Source organism: Moschus berezovskii, chromosome 21, assembly GCF_049115385.1.
Source record: "Moschus berezovskii isolate FMDL1 chromosome 21, NW_MosBer_1.0, whole genome shotgun sequence".
Taxonomy (NCBI): Eukaryota; Metazoa; Chordata; class Mammalia; order Artiodactyla; family Moschidae; genus Moschus; species Moschus berezovskii.
Window position 1 is genome coordinate 2,696,060 of NC_142480.1, and position 19,254 is coordinate 2,715,313.

The following is a 19,254-nucleotide window of genomic DNA, read 5'->3' on the forward strand; positions in this document are numbered from 1 at the left end:
CGCTCATCTAAGGTAAGGTGCAGCAGCTGCGCTTTACTGGAGCAGCTGTGAAGAGATATCCCAAGACCAAGGTAAGAGAAACCCAAATAAGACGGTAGGTATTGCGAGGGGGCATCAGAGGGCAGACACACTGAAATCATAATCACAGGAAACTAGTCGATCTGATCACATGGACCACAGCCGAATGTGGTCCACTGGAGAAGGGAATGGCAAACCACTTCAGTATACTTGCCTTGAGAACCCCAGGAACAGTATCAAAGGGCAACATGATAGGATACTGAATGAGGAATTCCCCAGGTCGTAGGTGCCCAGTATGCTACTGGAGCTCAGTGGAGAAGTAACTCTAGAAGGAATGAAGGGATGGAGCAAAAGCAAAACCAATACCCAGTTGTGGATGTGACTGGGGATAGAAGCAAGGTCTGATGCTGTAAAGAGCAGTATTGCATAGGAACCTGGAATGTTAGGTCCATGAATCAAGGCAAATTGGAAGTGGTCAAACAGGAGATGGCAAGAGTGAACATAGACATTCTAGGAATCAGTGAACTAAAATGGACTGGAATGGGTGAATTTAACTCTGCTACTGCTGCTACTGCTAAGTCACTTCAGTCGTGCCCGACTCTGTGTGACCCCATAGACGGAGGCCCACCAGGTTCCCCCGTCCCTGGGATTCTCCAGGCAAGAACACTGGAGTGGGCTGCCATTTCCTTCTCCAATGTGTGAAAGTGAAAAGTGAAAGTGAAGTCGCTCAGTCGTGCCCGACCCCTAGCGACCCCACAGACTGCAGCTCACCAGGCTCCTCCATCCATGGGATTTTCTAGGCAATAGTACTGGAATGGCTTGCCAGAATTTAACTCAGATGACCATTATATCTACTACTGTGGGCAGGAATCCCTTAGAAGAAATGGAGTAGCCATCATGGTCAACAAAAGAGTCGGAAATGCAGTACTTGGATGCAATCTTAAAAACGACAGAATGATTTCTGTTCGTTTCCAAGGCAAACCATTCAATATTACAGTAATCCAGGCCTATGCCCCAACCACTAATGCTGAAGAAGCCGAAGTTGAACGGTTCTATGAAGACCTACAAGACCTTTTAGAACTAACACCCAAAAAAGATGTCCTTTTCATTATAGGGGACTGGAATGCAAAAGTAGGAAGTCAAGAAACAGCTGGAGTAACAGGCAGATTTGGCCTTGGAGCACGGAATGAAGCAGGGCAAAGAGTAATAGAGTTTTGCCAAGAGAACACACTGGTCATAGCAAACACCCTCTTCCAACAACACAAGAGAAGACTCTACACATGGACATCACCAGATGGTCAACACCGAAATCAGATTGATTATATTCTTTGCAGCCAAAGATGAAGAAGCTGTATACAGTTAGCAAAAACAAGACCAGGAGCTAACTGTGGCTCAGATCATGAACTGCTTATTGCCAAATTCAGACTTAAATTGAAGAAAGTAGGGAAAACCACTAGACCATTCAGATATGACCTAAATCAAATCCCTTATGATTATACAGTGGCAGTGAGAAATAGATTTAAAGGACTAGATCTGATAGAGTGCCTGATGAACTCTGGACGGAGGTTCGTGACATTGTACAGGAGACAGGGACCAAGACCATCCCCATGGAAAAGAAATGCAAAAAAGCAAAATGGCTATCTGAGGAGGCCTTACAAATAGCTGTGAAAAGAAGAGAAGCAAAAAGCAAAGGAGAAAAGGAAAGATATAAGCATCTGAATGCAGAGTTCCAAAGAATAGCAAGGAGAGATAAGAAAGCCTTCCTCAGTGATCAATGCAAAGAAATAGAGGAAAACAACAGAATAGGAAAAACAAGAGATCTCTTCCAGAAAATTAGAGATTCCAAGGGAACATTTCATGCAAAGATGGGCTCGATAAAGGATAGAAATGGTATGGACCTAACAAAAGCAGAAGATATTAAGAAGAGGTGGCAAGAATACACAGAAGAACTGTACAAAAAAGATCTTCACAACCAAGATAATCACGATGGCGTGATCACTGACCTAGAGCCAGACATCTTGGAATGTGAAGTCAAGTGGGCCTTAGAAAGCATCACTACAAACAAAGCTAGTGGAGGTGATGGAATTCCAGTTGAGCTATTTCAAATCTTGAAAGATGATGCCGTGAAAGTGCTGCACTCAATATGCTAGAAAATTTGGAAAACTCAGCAGTGGCCACAGGACTGGAAAAGGTCAGTCTTCATTCCGATCCCAAAGAAAGGCAATGCCAAAGAATGCTCAAACTACCGCACAATTGCACTCATCTCACACGCTAGTAAAGTCATGCTCAAAATTCTCCAAGCCAGGCTTCAGCAGTATGTAAACCGTGAACTCCCAGATGTTCAAGCAGGTTTTAGAAAAGGCAGAGGCACCAGAGATCAAATTGCCAACATCCGCTGGATCATGGAGAAAGCGAGAGAGTTCCAGAAAAACATCTATTTCTGCTTCATTGATTATGCCAAATCCTTTGACTGTGTGGATCACAATGAACTGTGGAAAATTCTGAAAGAGATGGGAATACCAGACCACCTGACCTGCCTCTTGAGAAACCTGTATGCAGGTCAGGAAGCAACAGTTAGAACTGGACATGGAACAACAGACTGGTTCCAAATAGGAAAAGGAGTACGTCAAGGTTGTATATTGTCACCCTGCTTATTTAACTTCTATGCAGAGTACATCATGAGGAACGCTGGGCTGGAAGAAGCACAAGCTGGAATCAAGATTGCTGGGAGAAATATCAATAACCTCAGATATGTAGATGACACCACCCTTATGGCAGAAAGTGAAGAGGAACTCAAAAGCTTCTTGATGAAAGTGAAAGAGGAGAGTGAAAAGGTTGGCTTGAAGCTCAACATTCAGAAAACAAAGATCATGGCATCTGGTCCCATGACTTCATGGGAAATAGATGAAAAACAGTGGAAACAGTGTCAGACTTTATTTTTGGGGGCTCCAAAATCACTGCGGATGCTGACTGCAGCCATGAAATTAAAAGACGCTTACTCCTTGGAAGGAAAGTTATGACCAACCTTGATAGTATATTAAAAAGCAGAGACATTACTTTGCCAACAAAGGTCCATCCAGTCAAGGCTATGGTTTTTCCCGTGGTCATGTATGGATGTGAGAGTTGGACTGTGAAGAAAGCTGATCACCAAAGAATTGATGCTTTTGAACTGTGATGCTGGAGAAGACTCTTGAGAGTCCCTTGGACTGCAAGGAGATCCAACCAACCAGTCCATTCTAAAGGAGATCAGTCCTGGGTGTTCATTGGAAGGACTGATGCTGAAGCTGAAACTGCAATACTTTGGCCACCTCATGTGACGAGTTGACTCACTGGAAAAGACTCTGATGCTGGGAGGGATTGGGGGCGGGAGTAGAAGGGGACGACAGAGAATGAGATGGCTGGCTGGCTGGACATGAGTTTGAGTGAACTCCGGGAGTTGGTGATGGACAGGGAGGCCTAGCGTGCTGTGATTCATGGGGTCGCAGAGAGTCGGACACGACTGAGCGACTGAATTGAACTGAAAACACACATGATCATCTCAACTGGTGTAGAAAAAGAAGTGGACAAAATTAAACACCCTTTCACTAAAAAAAATCCTTAGAAACTAGGAGGAAGAGGGAACTTCCTTGATACGGGGCTTCCCTGGTCACTCAGATGGTAAAAGAATCCACCCGCAATGCAGGAGACCTGGTTTCAATCCCTGAGTCAGGAAGATACCCTGGAGAAGGGAATGGCTGGAGAATTCCATAGACAGAGGAGCCTGGCAGGCTACATTTCATGAGGCCACAAAGAGTCGGAAACGACTGAGCAACTAACACTTTCACCTTCACTTTTCCTTCACATGATAAAGGATAAAGGTATTTGTGAAAAACCCATTTAATGGTGAAAGATGAGGAAGAAGGGAAGGATGCAAGCTTTCACCATTGTTACTCAATATTATATGGGAATTCTATCCAGAGCAATTAGGCAAGAAAAAGAAATGAAAGGCATCCAAATTAAAAATAAATAAAATCAGCTCTATTCACAGATGATATGATCCTATGTACTGAAAATCCCAAAGACTTCACAAGAAAATAACTAGAACTAATAAAAGAATTCACCAAAGTTGCAGGATACAAATGCCAACAAAGAAACATCATTTCTGTTTCTATGTAACAGCAACAAACAATCTGATTTAGAAAGCAACTCCGTTTATAATAGCATCCACAAGAATCAATTACCTAGGAATAAATTTAACCAATACGTGAATGATTTGTTCACAATTGCTGAAAGAAAGAACACACCATTAAACAGTAAGATATTTGTCTGCTGCAGAACAAATCTATGTACATAGACTGGAAGGCAATATATGATGGAAATACTACTTCTGATGGTTAATTTTATGTGTCAACTTGTTGGGGTCACAAGGTGCCTAGATATCTGATCAAATATTATTCAACGTGTTCCTGTGAGGGTGTTGGATGAGATTAACATTTAAATAGGTAGACTGAATAAAGCAGACTGCCCTCCCTAATGTGGGTGAGCCTCATTCAATCAATTGCCTAAATAAAACAAAAATGTCTGCCCTTTCCCCAAGTAAGGAGGAGTCTTTGTGCCTGTCTTCAAATTGACACACTGGCTTTTTTAACCTGCCTTCAAACTAAAACGGAAATATCAGCTCTTCCTGGATCTGAAGCCTGGGTTTTGGATAGAAACCACACCCTTCCTGTCCCTCTTAATGAAAGGGAATGTTTCATGCACAGATGGGCACAGTATAGGACAGAAACAGTAAGGGCCTAACAGAAGCAGAAGAGATTAACAAGAGGTGGCGAGAATACACAGAAGAACTGTACAAAAGAGATCTTCATGACCCAGATAACCACGAATGTGAGATCACTCACCTAGAGCCAGACATCCTGGAATGCGAAGTCAAGTGGGCCTTAGGAAGCATTACTGTGAGCAAAGCTAGTGGAAGTGATGGAATCCCAGTTCAGCAACTCTTATTTTTTTCCAGTTCAGCATTTCAAATCCTAAAAGATCATGCTGTTAAAGTGCCGCACTCAATATGACAGCAAATTTGGAAAACTCAGCAGTGGCAACAGGACTGGAAAAGGTCAGCTTTCATTCCAATCTCAAAGAAAGGCAATGCCAAAGAATGTTCAAACCACCACACAGCTGCACTCATCTCACACGCTAGCAAAGTAATGCTCAAAATTCTCCAAGCCAGACTTCAACAGGACATGAACCATGAACTTCCAAATGTTCAAGTTGGACTTAGAAAAGGCAGAGGAACCAAAGATCAAATTGCCAACATCTGCTGGACCATAGAAAAAGCAAGAGAGTTCCAGAAAAAGATCTACTTCTGTTTTAATGATTATGCCAAAGCATTTGACTGTGTGGATGACAATAAACTATGGAAAATTCTTCAAGAGATAGGAATACCGGACCACCTGACCTGCCTCCTGAGAAATTCGTATGCAGGACAATAAGCAACAGTTAGAACTGGACATGGAACAACAGATGATTCCAAATTGGGAAAGGAGCACATCAAGGCTGTATATTGTCACCATGATTATTTAACTTAAATGCAGAGTACATCATGTGAAATGCCAGGATGGATGAAGCACAAGCTGGAATCAAGATTGCCAGGAGAAATATCAATAACCCCAGACATGCAGATGATACCACCCTTATGGCAGAAAGTGAAGAGGAACTGAAGAGCCTCTTGATGAAAGTGAAACAGGAGAGTGAAAAAGCTGGCTTAAAACTCAACATTCAGAAAACTAAGATCATGGCATCTGGTCCCATCACTTCATGGCAAACAGATGGGGAAACAGTGGAAACAGTGACAGACTTTATTTTTGTGGGCTCCAAAATCAATGTAGATGGTGACTGCAGCTATGAAATTAAAAAGATGCTTTCTCCTTGGAAGAAAACTTATGACCAACCTACATAGCATATTAAAAAGCAGAAACATTACTTTGCTGATAAAGGTCCATCTAGTCAAAGTCCAAACTACTGGTTTTTCCAGTAGTCATGTATGGATGTGAGAGTTGGACAATAACGAAAGCTGAACGCTAAAGAATTGATGCTTTTGAACTGTGGTGTTGGAAAAGACTCTTGCAAGTCCCTTGGACTGCAAAGAGATCAAAACATTCAATCTTAAAGGAAATCAGTCCTGAATGCTCGCTGGAAGGACTGATGCTGAAGCTGAATCTCCTGATGCTAAAGCTGAATCTCTAATACTCTGGCCATCAGATGGGAAGAAATGACTCATTGGAAAAGACCCTGATGCTGGGAAAGACTGAAGACAGGAGAAGAAGGGGATGACAGAGGATGAGATGGTTGGATGGCATCACCAACTTGATGGTCACGAGTTTGAACAAGCTCTGGGGGTTGGTGATGGACAGGGAAGCCTGGTGTGCTTCAGTCCATGGGGCTGCAAAGAGTCGGACACGACTGAGTGTGTGAACTGGACTGAACTGAAGTACGCCATCAGCCCTCTTGATTTCCAGGCCTTTCAGCTCAGACTGGAACTAAGCCAGTGGCTCTTATAGTTGCCAGCTTACACTGCAGATCTTGGGACTGGCCTGCCTCCGTAACTGTGTGAGCCCCACTTCCTCAGAGTAACTGTCTCTTTACACACATGCACGTCATTGGCTCTCTTTCTCTGGAGAACTGCAGCAAACACACTACCCGAAGCGACCTGCAGACTCAGTGCCATCTCTGTCAAAATTCCAGTGGCCTTCTACAGAAGTGAAAAATCTGATTCTAAAATTCTGTAAAGCAATTACCCTTCAATTAAAAAATAAATTTAAAAAATTCACATGGAATTGCAAGAGTCAAAACAGTATTGAAAAAGAAAAACAAAGCTGAAAGACTTTTCAAACTTACTACTTCAAAACTTCCTACAAAATGACAGTAATCAAAATAGTGAAATGCTAGCATAAGGACAGGCAGGTAGAAAACAGAACTGGGAGTCCAGAAACAAATCCAGACATCTACAGGCAAACGATTTCTGACAAGGATGTCAATACTATTTAGTTGGAAAAAAGCAGTCTCTGCAACAACTGGGTATCCAGGGAGAAGAATGAACTTAGACCCATGCCTCACTGCATACACGCTAACTAACTTAAAACGGATGAACTAAAACATAAGAACTAGCACCGCAAAGGGCTTCCCAGGGGCTCTGGTGGTAAAGACCCACCTGCCAGTGCTGGAGACGCAAGCCATGCAGGTGTGACCCCTGGGTCAGGAAGGTCTACTGGAGGAGGTCATGGAACCCACTCTGGTATTCCTGCCGGGAGAATTCCACAGACAGAGTAGCCTCCTGGGCTACAGTCCACACGGTCGCAAAGAGTCAGACATGACTGAAGTGACCTAGCATGCATGCAACACCATAAGGTTTAGAAGAAAACATACGGACAGATTTTCATGACGCTGAATCTGGCAAAGGATTCTTAGATATGGCCCCAAAAGCACAAGCAACGAAGAAAAATAAGATAGATTGATCTCACAAGATTTGAAAACTTTTGTATAAAAAAGAACACTATCAAGAATGTGAAAAGACGAAAAAATAGGAGAGCTATTTATTTTCTTGGGCTCCAAAATCACTAAGGACAGGGACTACAGCCATGAAATTAAAAGATGCTTGCTCCTCGGAGAAAAGCTATGACAAACCTAGATGGCGTTATTAAAAAGCAGAGACATCACTTTGCCGACAAAGGTCCATATAGTCAAAGCTATGTTTTTTCCAGTAGTCATGCACAGTTGTGAGAGTTGGACCTTAAGGAAGGCTGAGCGCCAAAGTACAGATGCTTTTCGAACTGTAGTGTTGGAGAAGACTCATGGGAGTCCCTTGGACAGTAAGGAAATCAACCCTGAATATTCACTGGAATGACTGATGCTGAAGCTGAAGCTCTAATACTTTGTCCACCTGATGCGAAGAGCCAACTCACTGAAAAAGACGCTAAATGCTGGGAACGATTTCGGGCTGGAAAAGAAGGGGATGACAGAGGATGAGATGGTTGGATGACATCACTGACTCAATGGACATGAGTATGAGCAAACTCTGGGAGATACTGAGTGACAGGGAAACCTGGTGGACTACAGTCCATGGGACTGCAAACAGTCAGACACGACTTAGAGATAGACAACAAAGAACAACAAAAATCTGCAAACCATGTATCTGATAAGAGTCTAATATCCAGAATATACAAAGAACTCTTACAGCTCAACAACAAAAAGACAAACAACTCAATTAAATAATGGGCAAAGGATGTGAATAAACATTTCTCCAAGAAAAACACAGAAACAGCCAATAAGCACATGACAAGAAATTCAACACCATTAGTCACCAGGGAATTACAAATCAAAACCACAGTGAGTTATCACTTCAAACCCACCAGGATGGCTATGATTTTTTTTTTTAAACAAGGTAAAACAACAAGTATTGTTGCCAATGCAGAGACACTGAAACCGTCATATATTGCTGGTGGAAACAAAATGGATTAGTTTTTTGTGGAAACATTTCAGTTTCTCAAAAAGTTAAACAAAGAATTACTAACATGACCCAGCAACTGCACCCTTAGGTGTGTACGCAAAAGAACTGAAAACAGGCACTCAAATCAACATACGCACGGACATATTCACAGTAGCATCGTGCACAGCGCTCCAAAGGCAGAGACAACCCAAACGTGCATCAACAGATGAACGAATAAACAACGTGAGGGGGTGTCAATATTACTCAGCAACAGAAAGAAATGCAGTGACAGTGACACAGGCTACTACACGGATGAACCTGGAAAATATTATGCTAAGTGAAAGACGCCAAAAACAAAAGGTCACACACTGCATGATTCCATTTACAGGAAACAGAACAGGCAAAGCCAGAGACAGAAAGCAGACTGGCAGCTGCCTAGGAGATGAGGAGAAGGACGACGAGGATGTCCTGCTTAATGGGTTCAGGGTTTCCTTCTGAGGTGATGAGAACGTCTGGGACCAGAGGGAGGTGGGGGTTACAACCTGTGAGTGTACTATATGCCACTGAACTGCTCACTTTAAAATGGTTAATTCTATGTTCTGTCAATTTTATGCCAATTTAAAAAAACTACCATTAAAAAACCAAACCATCACAAGATACTTCTTCACAGCTATTATGGTGGCTGTAATTTTGAAAAACGGAAACTTCAGGTGTCGGTGAGGAATATGAAGAACCGGAACCCTCATACATTGCTGAATATAAAATGCTTCATCACCACTGCAGAAAATGATTTGGCAGTTCCTCAAAAAAGTTAACAGAGAGTTAGCATGTGATCCAGTAATCCTGCTCTCCTGTATATACCCCAAAGAACTGAAAAACATACGCTTACACAAAGACTTGCACACGAGTGTTCATAGCAGCAATATTCAAAATAGACGAAACTATTCAGTCCAAATGTCTGTCAAGAGATGACTGGATACACAAAATTTATATATGTCTATATAATGTACTATTATTAACCATAAAAAAATAAAGCGCTGACACATGCTACAACATGGAAAAACCCTGAAAACGTTTTGCTAGATTAACAGGAGCCAGAAACAGAAGGCCACATATCGCATGGTTCCATTTGCATGTAATGTCCAGAACAAGCAGATCCACGGGGACAGAAGGCAGAGTCATGGCTGACAGGGGCTGAGACGAGAGAAGAATAACAGAGAGATCGAATGGAGTTTCTCCGTGGGATGAAAATGTTCTAGAAATAGACAGTGATGATGCCTATACAACACTGTGAATATACTAAATAAAACCCACTGAACTGTACATTTTGAATGGTTTGTGGACTTTTTTTAAATAAAAAACTGTAAAAAAAAAAAAAGTTTTAAGAAAAAGTATGGCGTCTAAAGAGCTTAGACACTCTGATTTTTTTCTTCATCACCGAGCTTGATAACCACTCCACACCGACCCTGGCAAAAGAACAGCAGAACGCATCTCGATCTTCGGCTGGAACACCGCCTGCTGTAAGTGCAGCAATAAAAGCTAACACTATGCTCAAAGACCCCCAAACTAAAAGCCACTGTTCAAATAAAGCTCCTTGGTTCTAATTATAATTCTCTAAAATGAACATACAAAATTAACCTGCTAATTTTACCTAAAATACCTGCGATGGTCATTTCTCACCTACAGCTGTATCTGTTCATTCACGCCCACCTGGGTGTGGCCAGGAAGCCCACATGGGCCCCACGTGGAGGCTGACCACCAGAAGCATCGGTGAGTAAGCAAAGTCCCATCTCTGGAAGCTTCTAAATTGGGGGACTTGTGGAAACCTTTGACTAGATTTCTTGATTTAAAATAAATACCTTTATTTCACTTACTTAAATGTGGGTATAAAATAGTTAAATTTTCCCTTAATCCTAAAGTTTAGATGTGACAATTACAGGTTAACAAAAATTATACTTAAAATAATGATTGTGCTGATGAAGAAAAATGATGCAAACTCAAAGGCCTTAAAGAGATGGTGGAGGCAGCTTTTAGGGACCTGCAGACTGGTGCTGAACAGCCTGATCTGGGGAAAAGGTTCAGGGGTTGCAACACCCACAGACGGGAAGCAGGTGACTCCGGTGAGCACGCAGGGTCATGGGGAGGTGGGAAGCCTGGGCCCGGTCGTCACTTCGCGTTCCCAGCCTCGTCCCAGCATTAGGTCTGGAAAGAGGACGTCTGCTTCCACACACAGAGAAACGTTCTGCCCAACAGGAACGGCACACACACCAGGCACAGACAGCGCAAAGGGAGCGGCCGCAAAGGGCAAGCGTGCGCTCGAGCATGGCCCCCACAGCGGTGCGCTCAGAGGACGCCGACAGGAGGCATGCCGGGCCCACACCGCGGGGAGGCGGGCAGGGAACGCGGGGCCGGCCTTCACAGGGCGAGAATTCCGATGCTGCAGCTTCCAACGGAGCAGAATTACTGCTCTGTTACTATGTTACTTACTGCTTGCTATGTGTTTAGGTATGAATGTGTTGTATTTTGAGGCCGTATTTTTATCCAAATGAAAAAAGTCTATTTGAGAAATCGGTTTCATAAAGTTTTAGCTTCTAGTCACCTCCTCACTCAGCTGAGGCATCAGTCACTCAGTCAGTCCAGCTGCTCAGTCGTGTCCGACTCTGCGACCCCATCGACTGCAGCACACCAGGATTCCCTGTCCATCACCAGCTCCCAGAGCTCACTCAAACTCATGTCCACTGAGTCGGTGATGCCATCCAACCATCTCATCCTCTGTCGTCCCCTTCTCCTCCCACCTTCAGTCTTTCCCAGCATCAGGGCCTTTCCAACGAGTCAGCTCTTTGCATCACGTGGCCAAAGTATTGGAGTTTCAGCTTCAGCACCAGTCCTTCCATATGAACATTCAGGACTGATTTCCTTTAGGATGGACTGGTTTGATCTCCTTGCTGTCCAAGGGACTCTCAAGAGTTTTCTCCAACACCACAGTTCAAAAGTATTAATTCTTCAGTGCTCAGCTTCCCTTATGATCCAACTCTCACATCCATACATGACTATTGGAAAAACTATAGCTTTGACTAGACGGACCTTTCCTGGCAAAGTTGAGGCATACCTGTACTCAGAAACACAGTGAGGAGCCAGACTGGATTCCTTCACTTTGCTCTGCATCTCCATTACGCTGATGATTTATTTTATGTCCCTTCACTTTGCTCTGCATCTCCATTACGTTGATGATTTATTTTATGTTCCTTGCTTTGGTGGTTTTAAGTTGAGCTACACTTGGAGATTAGAAACTGGAAACAAACGCACATCTGCTGACAAAAGGGTGTTCCAAAGGTTGGAAAGCCCGGGGAAAACCAAAAAAGGGAAGCATCATTTAAACAAAGAAAATGGCTCCTGCCAGCAAGAAAGTGCTAAACACCAGAGATGCAGGAAAACCAGCTTCACGTCAAGCCCAGGAGGGAGATTAAAACATCATCCACGCGAGGCCGAGGAAGGGAGAAAGCCACAAGCAGACAGGTGTGCCCTGTTGATAAGAAAGCGCTCTGGCAATCCACCGTTATACAGACATTTCAGCACACTGACTGCTCAGGACACCTGATGCCAGACGCTCTGCTCAGGGAGCCGCCTGAGGCTAACTCATTGGGAAAGCACAGAGGGGCCTGGACTCTTACCCGGACAAACAGGCCGCTTCCTCATCGCACAAGAAAAAGCCCCGCGTAGGAGAGAGGGAGGGGGAGAGAGAGACGGACGCAGGCAGATGGTTGGAAAGGAACCTGATCAAACCATAATACGAAGCTTGGTCTTAAACTCTTTAGGAAAACAATAGCTGCCTGAGCCCCAGCACTGCCAATATCGCTTGGTTCAAATGACTTAGGATGTTAAACAAGGGTTCATTCAACTCTGGCTGCTCCTGGACCAGGGCCAGAGCCCAGCCATCTGGACAGGAAGGAGCTGAGGGCTCCGTCCACCTGACAGCGACTCAGAGCGGGCAGCACCTTTCCCGAGAGGCTGCCCCGAGCCATGCCTGGCCTGGAGGCTCTGAGGCTGCAGGCTGTGAGAAGGCGCGCTTTCCTGAAACACCAACTTTACTAGGAAATCGGAGTGAAAAGCATGAAACATGGCACCATTCACGAGTAGATTACAGTATTTAAATCACTTGGAGAATACGGCATGAGATGCCAAAAGTCAGCAGCCCTTAGCTCTGAGCTCCTGACCACTCTCTTTCACCAGCTCCCCCTTTGCCACCAGTGGTGTAGAGGCGGGAGCTGTTCAGGTGCTGATCCAGGCCCCTTCTCTGTCCTGCTGGGTGATCAGACCCACACAGACGAGCCCCCGCGCCGAGCCCCATGCTCGCAGAGCTCCCAGACAACCTGCTGCACGGGAGCCCTGTGGTCAGTGCAGCCCAGACGGAATCTGCTGTCTTTGGCGCTTCGCATGGCTGTTCGGCAGGCCTTCTTCTATAATATAACAACCAACATGGCAGAACACTAACAGCTATTGAAATGGATGAGGAGAATCCCTGTATATGGTTATGCCGCAAGCTCATGATATGCTGCTAAATTTTTAAAAATATGGAGAAAAGCTTGTACCGTACACTACTATTTTTAAAGAAAGAGGGCTGTGGGCACAGACACACACAAGTACTTATATTACAGTAAGTAAATAAGTAAGTGTTAGTCACTCAGTCGTGCCCGACTCTTTGCGACCCCATGGACTGCAGCCCACCAGGCTCCTCTGTTCATGAGATTTTTCACACAAGAATACTGGAGTGGATTACCATTTCCTTCTCCAGGGGATCTTCCCAACCCAGGGATCGAACCTGGGTCTCCTGCACTGCAGGCAGATTTTTTTACCGACTGAGCTATAAGGGGCCCATATTACAGAAGATGAACCAAAAATTTAAAAAATGTTCCCTGAGGAAGAGAGAAGAAACAGGCTATAAAGACCGGGAAAGAGAGCTAGATTTCTGAAAATACTTTGGCCATCCACCAAAAAGGTCCAGGACAGTAACCAGCCCTGCAGCAACGATGATCCCGAGTGTACAGGTTGTGGTCGCAAGACACCACGTTCTACAAGAGGGAGTCAGAGCTGCTTAGAGAAACAGCCGGTTCCAGATCTGGGGGGGAAAGTACTCAACGAACCTACAACCTCTTACCATTTTAGAGAGCAAAGGACAAGGAGTCAACTTGCAGAGGCTCCACCGCAAAAGTGGCACAATCCTCGCGTCTGTGAGAATAATAACTACCGTGTTTTAAAACACGTCACATACACTTAAATTCACGAGTTTATACTGACACGTCTTCCCTGGTCGCTTGTGAGACCCATAAAGAGAAAGAATCAGGCATTCGTCCTACTGCTTCTGTCTGAACCATCCCTTAGGGTAACCAAACAGGGTCTCAGTGAAACAAGGCAAGGGAAAGGATGAGACTTTTGCCATCATCATTTGCAGTCCTAATGACCACGGGTCCCGGTGCCGAGCGCCTCTGGGACCAGAGCAGATGCACGTACCGCCACCTCCGAGCGCTGAGCTCAAAGGCTGAGCCGCTCAAATCTCTAGATCCACCTCCCAGGAAATAAAAGGACAGAAGAATGCGTTCCATGTAAACAGGGACACCCTGACTACAGAACAACCAACACAGAAAATGCCAGAAGAAAAGGCACGGGGTGGACAATCAGCTGCTGACAGAGACTCGGGAGGCAGAGCAGCCAAACGCAGTTGTTTGGACCCTGTTTCACACGAAAAACAGAGACTATTGGGGAAAACTGAATGGTACTGTGATTATGAATAACATGTTAAATACCAGTTTTCTTGACGCTTCTGAATGTTATCAAAAATAGCTGTGTATTAAATCTCACTTTGGATGCAAACATTTCAAACCTATTTTATATTCACGTTAATGTTCTAAGATATGAAAGAGTTCTTAATTTCATGACTAAAATGCCACTCAATCACAAATTAAGAGATTAAAACACAGGGTGTTTTGTTTCCTTTCAAACTCCTAGAGAAAGACAGTGAAGGAGTAAGCAGTTTCTCTATCAAAGATGCAACCCGCGGCTGGGCAGGCCTCCATGCTCAGCACTGGCGCCTCTACTGCAGCGGCACCCTTCCGGGGCAAGCGCTCGCCACCAACCCCGGCTTCCAATCCCATCAACTGCTGCTAAGCCATCAGGGGGAATGTCTATTACAGAGTTTAACGCTGGTTTAAAAGAAAAGAAAAGAAGTCAGAGACACACACCCAAATACACTGCCACGTATCCAGAAGACACTCAGATACACCTGTTACAGAATGAAACTGATAAAGCCGAAAATGAGTAAGTTCAGGATGTTTCTGAATTTAATTACTTCACTGTCATGCAAAGGCACACTGGGAACAGCTGAAGAAAAACCTACACAAGTGGAAATTCCTAGTGACATACCTGTGTGTCGTGTGCTGCAAGAGGATGTATCTGCGCTTGACCAGGCAGGAAGAGACTTCAATGAAGAGAGAAGCAAAGCAGAGTCAACTTTATCCTTCTTCAGAAAATGTAGTGGAGTCCCTCACCTAGGAAGTAAGAATGACACGTGGTTAATGCACATGTGGAAAATTTTCTAAAGCTCTGAAAAAACTGAAGTTCAAAAATGGAAATTTCTAAAACGTGATCAAGTAAGAAGCTTAAGAGAAAACATTTTTAACCGTTCTATATAAACATATGCTTTGGATTTTCTGCATTTTTTGAGGTGAACATAAATTACAAAGGCTGGATAAAGCACAGGAAACATGTATGTACAGTTTCATAAGGGTATTACACAAACAAAAGTCCAACTACCACCCAGGCCACGGAATGGGGCACTGCTGGAATCCCCAAAAGCTGGGTGCCTTTCTCTGATTCCCTAACCCTTTCCTTCCCCGGTAAGCATCAGGCACTCTAGCTTACTGGGATCCTTCCTGTGCTGTTCTTTAGCTCACCCGCGGGCTTGCGGCTCTGATGGCTTATTTCCGCCAGCCAGCTCCTGACTTTCACACAAACGTGACCACACAGTGTCTGTCCTTTTGTCTTGCTCTGTGTTACCTCCGCTGTTGTTGCTGGCCCTGCTGTTTATTTTCACTGCTGTATATTATTCCACGGTGCAACACACCATCGTTTACTTACCCATTTGGCTTCTGCTTGGGAGCCAATACAAGCACTCCTAAGGTCTTTCTGGCACAGATTTCTTAAGCATTTGGGCGTATATACATCTAGTGCATATATACACGCAAGAGTGACTGCTAGACGGTGAGGGAAGTGTCTGTTCAACTGCACCACATAACACTGAACGAACTCCTTCCCAAAGCAGCTGCAGTAATTTACACGACCACAAGAAGGGTATGTGAGTTTCCACTGCTCAAGGTTTTCAAAACTGGTCAGACTCGTTAATTCTTGGTAACTGGATGGCTATGTCCTGGGGTCCTAATAATTCTTTATTATGTAGAATTTCATAATTATTTTGAAGAAAAACTCATGACACTTTACATCTGACAACTGGTGAGATATAATTTTGAAACCAAACACTTGTGCACTTTTCCAGGTGTTACTGCATTCCAATTTCTGACCAGTTGAAACCCCACACTCTCAGTCCACCAGCTTCCAGAGACACTGGTTACAACCCCCAGGCACAAGGGGATGGTGTGTGTGTGTGTGTGTGGTTGGCCGGCCAGTAAGAGCATCCTATTCCTGTCCAGAGCTGGTTCATCTCTGTGAGCACACAAAACCCAAGTCACAATGAATCCAGTCTTTTCTTCCTCCTCTGGGACTTACATTCTCCCTCTTTCCTAAAGAACTTCAACATGAGCGCATGGGCGTCCAGAGGCTCCTTGAGAACAGAGCCAAGGAGGAGGGAGACACCAGGGAGACGGACCCAGCTGCAGCCAGCCCTGCCTGAGGGGTCTTAATTAGGTGACCAATAAATCCCCCTTTGCAGTTAGCAGCTAAGGTGCAGTTACACCCCAAAGAGCCCACACTGATATGATCAGTCATTATAAAACACGGGTTTTAATCTACTCAGTAAGTCACATAGGCCAATTAAGGCAACACATGTGCACACACACACAACCTTAATGTTTTCTCAGTCACATTTTATAAATCAAAATGGTTTATCACTCAAACTGGGACTACAGTTCTTGCCAAAAGGCATGTTAACTCTGAATGTTTCTTTGGCAAGAGAATGAAAAATCAATAGCTGGAAAGTATTTGTCCTTGTCTGCTATAAACACACTAGTTACACCATCCCTACTGGATTTTAGTAACAAAGTTATGATAACCTCATAAAATAAACTAGGAAGTGTTCCCTAGTTTATTCTGAGGAAGTGTTTGGGTAAAACTGGAATTATTTCTTCTTTGAAAGTCTGGTGGAATTTAACAATGAAGCCATCTGTGCCTAAAAATTTTAATTACTGATTCTATTTTTTTTAGTGGTTACAGGAATTTTTTCTGTAGCTACTTTTAGAAAGTTACATTTTCCAAGGAATTTGTTTATCTCATCTAATTTTCAAATTTACTGACATGATGCTATTTCAAATCATGACTGGTGCTGAAGCTCCAACACTTTGGTCACCTGATGCAAAGAGCTGACTCACTGGAAAAGACCCTGATGCTTTTAGAAAGACGGAAGGCAGAAGGATAAGGGGGCAGGCAGAGGATAAGATGGTTAGATAGCATCAATGGACATGAATTTGAACAAGCTCCGGGAGACAGTGGAGGACAGGCAGGCCTGGCATGCTGTAGTCCATGGGTTCGCAGAGTCGGACACAACTGAGCGACTGAACTACAAGAGCAATGCTGCTCTGCGAGCTCAGTCTTAGCCACTAGACCACCAGGGAGGCTCCCAGTCTTGGGCAATTTTTATAAATGTCTATGCGTGCCTGAAAATAAAGTATATGATGCAGGTTTTGGATAGAATATTATTTATGCGTACATTAGACCAAGGGTATTGATCCTATGTGAATCATCTGTGCTTACAGGTTTTTTTTTAATCTATCAATTAGTGAGACATGAATTGAAATCTCTACCATAACTGTTGTTCGTTGTTCACTCACTAAGTCAGGTCCAACTCTTTGAGATCCCATGAACTACAGCACACCATGTTTCCTGTCCTTCACCATCTCCCAGTTTTCTCAAACTCATGTTCATTGAGTCAATGATGCCATTCAACCATCTCATACTCTGTCGCTGCCTTCTCCGGCCCTCAATCTTTCCCAGGATCAGGTCTTTTCCAGTAAGTCGGCTCTTCACATTATGTGGCCAAAGTACTGGAGCTTCAGCTTCAGCATCTGTCCTTCCAAGGAATATTCAGGGTTGATTTCCTTTAGGACTGACTGGTTTGATCTCCTCGGGGTCCAAGGGACTCTCGAGAGTCTTATCCAACACCACAGTTCAAAAGCATCAATTCTTTGGCACTCAGCTTTCCTATGGTCCAACTCTCACATCCATACATGACTACTGGAAAAACCACAGTTTGCCTATATGGTGCTTTGTCAGCAAAGTAAGGTCTGTGCTTTTTAATGTGTTATCTGGGTTGGTCATAGCTTTTCTTCCAAGGAGCAAGCTTCTTTTAATTTCATGGCTGTAGTCACTGTACCTGTGATTTTGGAGCCCAAGAAAATAAAGTCTATTTTGGCTTCCACTTTTTTCGCATCTATTTGCCATGAAGTGATGGGACCAGATGCCATGATCTTATTTTACTGAACGTTGAGTTTTAAGCCAAGTTTTTCACTCTCCTCTTTCACCCTCAACAAGAGGATCTTAGTTCCTCTTCACTTTCTGCCATTAGAGTGGTTCAGTTCAGTCGCTCAACTGTGTCTGACTCTTTGTGACCCCATGGACCGTGGCCCACTAGGCTTCACTGTCCATTACCAACTCCTGGAGCTTACTCAAACTCATGTCTATCAAGTCACAATTGGTGATGCCATCCAACCATCTCATCCTCTGTCGTCCCCTTCTCCTCCTGCCTTCAATCTTTCCCAGCATCAGGGTCTTTTCAAATGAGTCAGTTCTTTGCATCAGGTGGCCAAAGTATTGGAGTTTCAGCTTCAGCATCATTCCTTCCAATGAATATTCAGGACTGATCTCCTTTAGGATGGACTGGTTGGATCTCCTTGCAGTCCAAGGGACTCTCAAGAGTCTTCTCCAACACCACAGTTCAACATCAATTCTTTGGTACTCAGCTTTCTTTATAGTCCAACTCTCACATCCATACATGACTACTGGAAAAATCATAGCTTTGACCAGATGGACCTTTGCTGGCAAAGTAATGTTTCTGCATTTTAATATGCTGTCTAGGTTGGTCATAGCTTTTCTTCCAAGGAGCAAGTGTCTTTTAATTTCATGGCTGCAGTCACCGTCTGCAGTGATTTTGGAGCCCCCCAAAATAAAGTCTCTCACTGTTTGCATTGATTCCCCATCTATTTGCCATGAAGGGATGGGACCAGATGCCATGATCTTAGCTTTTTGAATGTTGAGTTTTAGGTCTACGTTTTTACTCTCCTCTTTCACTTTCTTCAAGAGGCTCTTCAGAGTGGTTATCATCTGCATATATGGGACTGTTAATATTTTTCCCAATAATTTTGATTCCAGCTTGTGATTCATTCAGCCCAGCATTCATTCACTCTGCAATATACAGCCTTGACATACTCCTTTCCCAGTCTGGAACCAGTCCATTGTTCTACGTCCAGTTCTGACTGTTGCTTCTTGTCCTGCATACAAGTTTCTTAGGAGGCAGGTCAGGTGGTCTGGTATTCCCATCTCTTGAAGAATTTTGC

At 43.9% G+C, this 19,254-nt stretch overlaps 1 protein-coding gene across 1 annotated transcript in view; it reads right to left on the minus strand.

Moving 5' to 3' along the window:
• The window catches only part of TRAF3 (TNF receptor associated factor 3), a 126,008-nt gene that overhangs the window by 42,283 nt on the left and 64,471 nt on the right, over positions 1-19,254 (minus strand). The window contains exon 2 of the mRNA XM_055418594.2: positions 14,897-15,021. The gene's annotated coding sequence lies outside the window, so the exon portion shown is untranslated. The remainder of the gene's footprint in view (positions 1-14,896; positions 15,022-19,254) is intronic.